Source organism: Pteronotus mesoamericanus, unplaced genomic scaffold (assembly GCF_021234165.1).
Source record: "Pteronotus mesoamericanus isolate MK-2021 breed Mesoamerican mustached bat unplaced genomic scaffold, CSHL_Meso_final contig_116, whole genome shotgun sequence".
Classification (NCBI taxonomy): domain Eukaryota; kingdom Metazoa; phylum Chordata; class Mammalia; order Chiroptera; family Mormoopidae; genus Pteronotus; species Pteronotus mesoamericanus.
In genome coordinates this window covers 21,688,141-21,697,187 of record NW_026555027.1, presented here as the reverse complement: position 1 = coordinate 21,697,187, position 9,047 = coordinate 21,688,141, and the positions used below count along the sequence as shown (strand labels likewise).

The following is a 9,047-nucleotide window of genomic DNA, read 5'->3' as shown; positions in this document are numbered from 1 at the left end:
ATTAATTTATCAATAGCTTTGCCCAATTTGTACCTGACAAGTCTTTTGTGTAGAAGTGGGACATTTAGCTAGTGAGTAAATCCAGATGAAAACACAACATCTCAGACTCTGCAAGTTTTATTATGTACTTACAATAAAAAAAAATGTTCTTCTGACTGATAGCTGTCAGAAGGAATGGCAGTTGGAAAACTGAATAAAAGAAGGTGAAGGGATCAAGTAAAAAAACATATATATGCGATCTATCCAGAAAAATTCCAGCCATTGTTAAGAAAACCAGGATGGTTTGCACAACATCCATGTATTCAAGGAGAGTGGACTGGATTATGCCTGTGTGAACAATAATGACTTCACTGTACTAGTCAGTGGGGGTGGTAGAAGTTCATTGAAGGAGCAAGTGCACTGTGTGGACCTTATATTTAAAATGACTGAGCAAGTAGAAAAACAAATCTGCATCAAATTCTATGTTAAACTTGAACATCCCTCCTCAAAAACTACTCATGACTCAGAAAGCTGCGGCTATGGACAACTGGTGATTGGCTGCTTCATCAGGACAACATGCCCACTCATGCAAGACGTCAAATCACCCAGGTGACCCAGCCCCTCTACAGCCCACATTTGGTACCCTGCGGCTTCTGGCTTTTCCCAAAACTAAAATTACCTTTGAAAGGGAAGAGAATTCAATCCATCGATGGGATTCAGAAAATATGACAGGGCAGCTGATGGCAGTTAGGAGCTGTGTGAAGTCCCAAGGTGCCTACTCAGAAGAGAACTGAAGCCTCATTGTCCTAGGTATAATGTTTCTTGTATCTTGTATTCATCTTCAGTAAGTGTCTCTATTTTTCATAGGTCATGGCTGGATACTTCCTGGAGAGACCGCGTGAGCGTGTGCGTGCGTGTGTGTGTGTGTGTGTGTGTGTGTGTGTGTGATGAAGGCGCAGACAACTGGCGGGTCACAGCCAGAAGGAAAGGACATTAGGGAGTAGGTGGATGTTGGCAAAGGGGTGAAGGGTGGAGTGGGGATAGAAAGAGACTTTGCTTGAGGCAATGGACGTACAATACAGTGTGCAGATGTTGCTAAATTGAGCAGAACACTTGAAACCTGTATGGTTTTGTAAACCAATATCACCCCAATAAATTCAGTCAAGAAAGAGTTCTTTATTGAAAATGTCCTTTGCAAGAGAGTCAAATGCTCATGATGGTGGTTAAAATGAAGAGACTCATAAACTTTCCAAAAAAAGAGTTTCTGACCAAAAAACTTTGGAGAAGTTTTATGCCATAGACAATTATGCTGTACACACTGAAAGTGTTAACAACCTGTTGTCACATGCAAAAGGCAAATGATAAGGAATACTGGTAACTATTTGTTAAATCAACCATACTGTAGTAAGAGTAAATAAGATCACAATGTAGGTGAAATTGTGTAATAAACTGTGAATCACTTTACAATTAAAAAAATCAAGAGCTGCTCTTTCTGCCATCTTTCCATGCTGCCATAATGGTGCGCATGAATGTCCTGGCTGATGCTCTCAAGAGTATCAACAATGCTGAAAAGAGAGGCAAACGCCAGGTTCTCATCAGGCCACACCCCAAAGTCATCGTCCGGTTTCTAACTGTGATGATGAAGCATGGTTACATTGGTGAATTTGAAATTATTGATGACCACAGAGCTGGAAAAATTGCTGTGAACCTCACCGGCAGGTTGAACAAGTGTGGAGTAATCAGCCCCAGATTTGATGTGCAACTCAAAGATCTAGAAAAATGGCAGAACAACCTGCTTCCCATCCCGTCAGCTTGGTTTCATTGTACTGACAATGTCAGCAGGCATCATGGACCATGAAGAAGCAAGATGAAAACACATGGGAGGGAAAATCCTGGGATTCTTTTTCTAGGGATGTAATACATACGTGCAAATAAAATGCCTCAATGGACCAATAAAAGAAAAATCAAGAGCTATGTAGAGAAAAATACTAAGACGAATCATTATTTAGAGGTGTTGGAGTGTAACGAAAGGGACCATTTCTGTAATCCTTTCCTGTGTTGCTCACGTCATGCTGGTCTGCTGCCTGTTGTATGAGGAGGCATCCAGGAAGAATCTACTGTTCACTGCAGCCAGGAGAACCCCAGGGAAACAATCAAGACCCAAAACAGAACATTACCCATTTTCAAGCAGCGGACAGACAAACTCATAGAAACAGAATAGAATGGCAGTTACTATAGTATTTGGTTTTTTTAGTAGAAATTTTTAATTCTGATATAAAAAGTTTCATTAGTATTTATGCCTTGTGATTCCTACATTTTCAGTTTTAATTAATATGACCACTGCTCTGGTCCATCTAAAATCACCTTTTTATATGGTAAAAGATCAGGATCCATTTTACTTTTCTCCATAAAGTAAGCCATCATCTACACTACAGCTTGCCCTTCATGGGGCCGTGTATCTATGATATAAGTTGATATACACAGTTCTGTCTCTGAACTCTCTTTTCCGTGTAATTGGTAGGTCATGGGTTCTTGTACGAATATTATACTACCTTTAGAAATGACTTCATAGTCTACCAAAAAAGACTTTGTTATTGTATTGCTCCTCTTTTATAACACTGACTTAGCTATTTATGGAAATCTGTTTTTTCAGATAAATTTTAAGTTAAATTTTCTGAATTTTTCAGGAAATTCAACTAGAATTTCAATTGAGATTACACTAAATATATAGATAAATTTAGGAAAAATTATATAATTGCAATCCTAAATAATTTTATCCAAAATCATGGGACATATCTCCATTTATTTAGATCATCTTCTAGGGCCCTTTAGTAAAGTTCTCAAGTTTTCTCTAAGTAACACTTGAGTATTCATGGTTAAATTAATTTCTCAGACATTTCATAATTTTTACTGCTTCAAGGATTGAAATTATGAAAATAAATATTATATTACATTTCTAGTTGGTAATTCCTGCTATTTATTTCTAAAAATTGATCTTTGCCCAACAATTAAATTCTCTTTTTAGTTGTAATAATTTGTAACTTCTTTTATTTCTTAGGTTTATGATCCTGTCATTTGCACATAATGATATTTTCTTAACTTCCATGCCTTCCAAGTTCTGGTTTTTAATTTTTCCTCATAACATTGGGTAGGATATCCAGCTATATGTTAAATAGTATTGGTAATAGTGGGTATAACTTTCCTGTTCCTATTGGTGGACAATTAGCCATGCATAGCTTGTGTATCTGCATATCTTGCAAGCAGAGACACATTGCTTTTCTACATTCCATTTTCAGTGATGTCTGTATCCAAAGTAAAAGGCAGGTTTGTTTACAGCCTGGGAAGAAAGGGATAGTTTCTCCCTCCAGGGTGAAGGGCAGGCATGCTTACTACCCATGACAAACTCTTTGCAGTCCCTAAGCTAGTTCAGGCTTCCTCTTCTTCACCAGAACCTCCACTGTCTATACAGGTGTCACCGGGCCCCCTGCATGTGACCCTGTGGGCATCTGGGCTTGGGGAACTGGCAAAATAAAATACTGATATTCTAATTCTATTGCTGAGTAGTGAAGTCCTTTATTTCTGAACCAGGAATCCCCTGTATTCTGTTATAAAACTGCAGCAAGTCAACTTATTAGCTTGCAAATAAGTTAAAACCTACAGGCTTTTGTTTGTAACAGTCCAAAACTGACAATAGAAATATCCAAATTTATCATAGACAAATACAATTTTATCTATGATAAAACTGATAAATTGTAGAATAGTCATACATTTGGAATACTATACACCAAAGAAAAAGAACCACTATATTTTTTTTAAAACAAAACAAAACAAAACATGGATGAATCTCACAAACATGATGTTGAATAAATGAAGCTAGACACATATATTTTATCTTTCAAGGGAAAATTAGTCTGTGATTATACATTAGAAATTAGGATATTGGTTACCTTTGGGGTGTGGTATGTGTGGGATGGGGGAATAACTGGAGGGGCACAAAGGGTTTCTGGCCTTCTAGTAATGTGTTTCTTCATCTAGGCGTTATTTGCACAGGTGAACTCACTTTATGAAAAGTTATTGATTTGTACATTTATCATTTGTACATTTTTCTGTATGCATGTTCTACTCCAATGGGATTTATAAAAAAAATGTTCATTGGAAAACAGTCAACAGAAAATAATCAGTGAAACAATAGAGAATCAGAAATAGGCAAAATTCACATGGGAAAATATCATACCTGTATATTAAAGAAGTCATATTAAATCAGTTGGGAAAAAATAGAATACATAAAATTATGTTGGAGCACCTGGAATGCTACTTGGGAAATAAAAATCAAGCGAATCCTTTTTTAAATCCTGGTACCAAAACATATCCCACAGGTAAAAATTTAAATGCAAAAAGTGATTCCACACTAGTATAAAAATGACAATTTTATGCTTTTGATGTGAGGTATTTTGTGTCACACAAAGGAAAGTATTAATCATCTTGCCTTAAAAGTAAAAATTTCTTTTTAAAATAAACCGTGAAAAGATGATCAAGTACCCTTGAAAGGCTGTTTCTTAGATCCTGCCACTCATGAGTCTGATTACCTCTAAGTTGTTCAGCAACAAAATTTGTTTTCAACAAAAGGGGAGAATGACAATGATAAACTTTATCTGAGTCTTTTGCTCTAAGAAAGCAGTAATAATTGAAAGATTTCTATCCTTTATGTTCTGGGAAATGGCTAAATCTAAAGAACTACCTTATTCTGGTATTTCCCCAGACAAGACTCACCTTCATCTTTATCAATAATCCCTCTGTTTACTTGCCTCTGTACAACCCAGGCAGACTCCTTTCTTTGAGTTATTTCTCATTAATGAATGCCTTCTCAATTGCAATAGCCAACATAAAATAACTCCTTAAAAAATACAAAAATAAAAACTAGTCACAAACACAATCGTAATATAATTAACATTCAGAATGAATATCTGAACACACAGTGTGGGGCAAAAGTAAGTTTACTGTCATGAGTACGGAAAATACAGAGCTTATTCTTGTAATATTATTTATTTATTTAAGATTCTATTTATTTATATTTAGAGAGAGGGGAAGGGAGGGAGAAAGAGAGAGAGAAATATCAACATGTAGTTGCTTCTTGTGCGCTCCATACTGGGGACCAGGCCTGCAAGCCAGGCCTGTGCCCTGACTGGGAATTGAACCAATGACCCTTTGCTTCTCGGGCTGACACTCAATCCACTCAGCCATACCAACCAGGGCCTATAATATTACTTATTAATTGTATTATTTTCCATACAAACAACTATAAACCTGCCCTTGCCCCACCATGAATAAAATTCTTACATCCTTCATAGAAGATATGCACCTATAAATCAATATTTTTCATGTAGCAGATTGACCAAAAATTTTTTTTAATTCATAATGCTCATTATTGGTGAGAATGAGGAGGAAACAGGAAGTTTTAATACAGCAAGGTTTACATTACTGGTACTGGTACAAGTTTTTGGTACGTACATAACCAGATTTGTCAAATTTAAAAGCAACTTTGACCCAGCAGTTCTAATGTTAAGAATATATCTTATAAAAAGATGCCTTGATATATGTACAAGGATGTTCACTCATACTATTTTTAGAGAAAAACAATAGGGTAAGAAACTTACATATTCTTCAATAAGGAGCTAACTTAACAAATTATAGTTCATCCATACAGTCAAATACAAAACAGCTATATAACAGGAATGAAGAGCTGATATGAAGTGACCTCCAAGAGAGTTGATCTATAAAAAAAATAAGATATAAGTATATTATATATTCATATAGATTCCATTTGGGTGTACACATAAAACTGTGAATAGTCATCACTTTTGCACAGTGAAAGCACAGTGTTCTTTCGTAGTTTTGTTGTTTTGGGTTTTTTTCCCCATTCTTTTACCATTATATTTAACCTGTTTTCAAGTCTGACTCAAGGGTTTTCATGTCAAATTCTTCCTGGGACAAATCAATTTTAAAATATAGAATCTGTATGTACTAATTTGTCTCTTGCCCTGACTGAGCTACCCTGGCCATATTCCCTCCAACCGTGGTGCCTACCACCACCAGCCCCTCAATCTGTGTCGGCCCAGATATCTCAGACCTACTCTGTCTCTTCCACTCTCTCTCTCTCTCCCCCTCTTGCTCCTACTCTTTTTTCTCCTCTCTTTTCATTGCACATTTTATTAATTTGAGCATTAAATGGAAATGGCATAATATGTACTATGACTTTTGTGGTTCTGATATGCACTGGCTATGGAAGAAAAAAAGGGAGAAAGATGCCTCAGCACAACGGTTTCCCCATTATTGGCAACTACTAGAGAACCCAGAGCTGGTCACGGTGCAGTATTTCACTTTGAAGGAAACTACCTGTTATGGGGGTAAGTAGACCAGAAACTCATCACTAATTATTCTAAGCTCTTATGATGCTTTTCATCTGAACTTCTGAAGTTCTTTAGGACAGGTGTTATTATCCTGTCTATGAAGATAGAGAAACTGAGCCACAGACGAGATTAAGTGGCTTGTTGAAGCAGAAATCACACTCAGGTTGTCAGATTCTGGCTTCTCCACCACAGTGACCGGAGAATCAATATCACTTTTCACCTTTACAGGACAATTATTTCTAATCCCTTACCATTTGTTTCTTTCATTCAAGATTTTAAAATGCCATAAATAATTTTTTCATTTTAAATACACCCAAAACCCTGGAGTATTTCTCACTACACAGCCCAGAGACACTGCTGCCCTTATAAGTAGACAACAAATGACCAAAATGAGAAAGTTAATTTAAATTCCACTCAGTCACTGAATTACAGTAGCATCTTGAACAATTGATTTTGTTTGCATGTGCTAATTTCTCAGCTGTAGAGTTTGGATAAAACTTTGCTTCCCTTAGGGAAGTAAAAGCTACTGAGCTAATTTCTTTCAAACCTTGGACCTCAGCGATACTAATGAAAAGAAAGAATGGGGGAAGGGGGCATCCACGTCATTCTATTATTCTTTTAGAGTTAGGACCTCAGAAATCTGTATCCCCTCAGGAAGTTCTTTTCCCCAGAAATCCTTCTGATTCATTGATGCTCACAGGATGTTTTTAAAGTCAATAAACCTAGAAGAAAAAGAAAGTACATACAATCCTGCCTCCATAAACCAAGATTCTGTTTCTGGATAACCCCTTCACTTACCAGCAGTATAACTATAAGTGGGTAATTTACTCTCTGTGCCTCAGTACATTCATCTGAAAAATGGTGCTAAAACTAGTACCCACATCATAGGATTGTGGAATTAAATCAGTTAAGACATGTAAATAACTTAAAAAAATGTCAGTGCATTATTAGAACTAAATAAATGTTAGCAATTGTAATCATTGTTATTTTTTTTTGTTTCTGAAAGTTTATTTTTTCCCATTACTATTTAGTCCCCTTATACCTGCTCCCTCCCAAAATCCCCACACTGTTGTCCATGTCCCTGAGTCCTTTTTCCTTTCTGCTCAATCCCTCCACCCTCTGATCTTCCCCTATTTAGCTGTCATCCTGCTCTCTATCTATGAGTCTGCTTCTATTTTGCCTGTTAGTTCAATTTGTTCATTAGATCCCACATATAAGTGAAATCATATGGTATTTTTTCTTTCTCTGACTGGCTTACTTCACTTAACATCGTGTTCTCCAGGTCCATCCATACTGTCACAAAGGGTAAAATTTTCTTCTTTTTTTATAGCTGAGTATTATTTCATTGTGTAAATGTCCCATAGTTGTTTTATCCACTCATCTACTTATAGGTACTTGGGCTGCTTCCAAATCTTGATGATTGTAAATAACACTGCAATGAACATAGGGGTGCTTACATTCTTTCAAATGATGTTTTGGGTTCCTTTGGATATATTCCCAGCAGTGGGAGCAGTGGGTCAAAAGGCAGATCCATTTTTAATTTTTTGAGGTATCTCCGTACTGCTTTCCACAGTGGCTGCACTAGTCTGCATTCCTACCAACAGTACGTAAGGGTTCCCCTTTCTCCACATCCTTACCGGCACTTGTTTGTTGATTTATTGATGGTAACTAAACAAATGTTAGCCATTATTATCATTGTTGTTATTGATATTATCAATTATATATCATTTATATATAATATAATATTACATATGTTAGAATATATAAAATGTGGATATTTCTAAATCTTACAAATGACTCAAACATGCTACCAGTGGGAGATTACTTTACATTGAAAGGTTCCTACTTTAGTTGAGTAAGAATCAACAATTTTTTTTCCTGTTAAAATCCAGATAGTAAGTATTTTCAGCTTTGTAGGTCACGCAATCTTGATCACAACAAATCAGGGTTCAACCCCGTTGTTATAGCTTGAAAGCAACAATAAGACTTAAACAAATGGGCACGGATATGTTCCAATAAAACTTTATTTACAAAAAGAGACCATAGTTTACCAACCCCTAAAATAAATCAAGAAATCTTTCAAAGTCACTGTTTTTATTTAGTTAAATAAACTTGGACTGCAATAAGAAAATTACTCCTCCAGACAAAAGACATGAGATAAAACATTATCCATTACCAAGCCCAAGATATTACATCGAGGCAGGATGATGATGCTCCTACAGGACAGAGCTCAGATTAGAAAGCAGAGCCATAGCACCGAGCACACAGAGAGAGACCACTCATAGGCCAATGAGTGGCTTTCATTTGGCAAAGTACTGGAAAGAGCAACTCTCTTTGAGAACGTGTTGATAAAGTTTTGGTACTTAAAGTAAACATTAACGAATGACAGACGTAGAGACTGAAGTTTCTGAAAATACTAATAAAGGCTTTATTTAAAAGGAAACAATATCCCAGCACAGATTGGCATGCAACATGGAAGGAGGGAGAGGGGGCGCATTATAATTAAGGATCAGCGTAAGATTGAGCATGCCAGAGAAAAAGAAATCTTGACCAGACAAGAACCAAGAACTTTTCTCATAGCTACTGAAAGTTTTCACAAGTTCCCTAGTGAAAATAAATTAAAAATTAATCAGAACTTCTTTGTATATCACTTATAGTGAT

At 36.3% G+C, this 9,047-nt stretch overlaps 1 pseudogene; it reads left to right on the top strand.

The window, feature by feature from the left end:
* Positions 1-1,470: 1,470 nt before the first annotated feature.
* On the top strand, positions 1,471-1,926 carry LOC129073084 (40S ribosomal protein S15a-like; annotated as a pseudogene).
* The last annotated feature ends 7,121 nt before the right edge of the window (positions 1,927-9,047 follow it).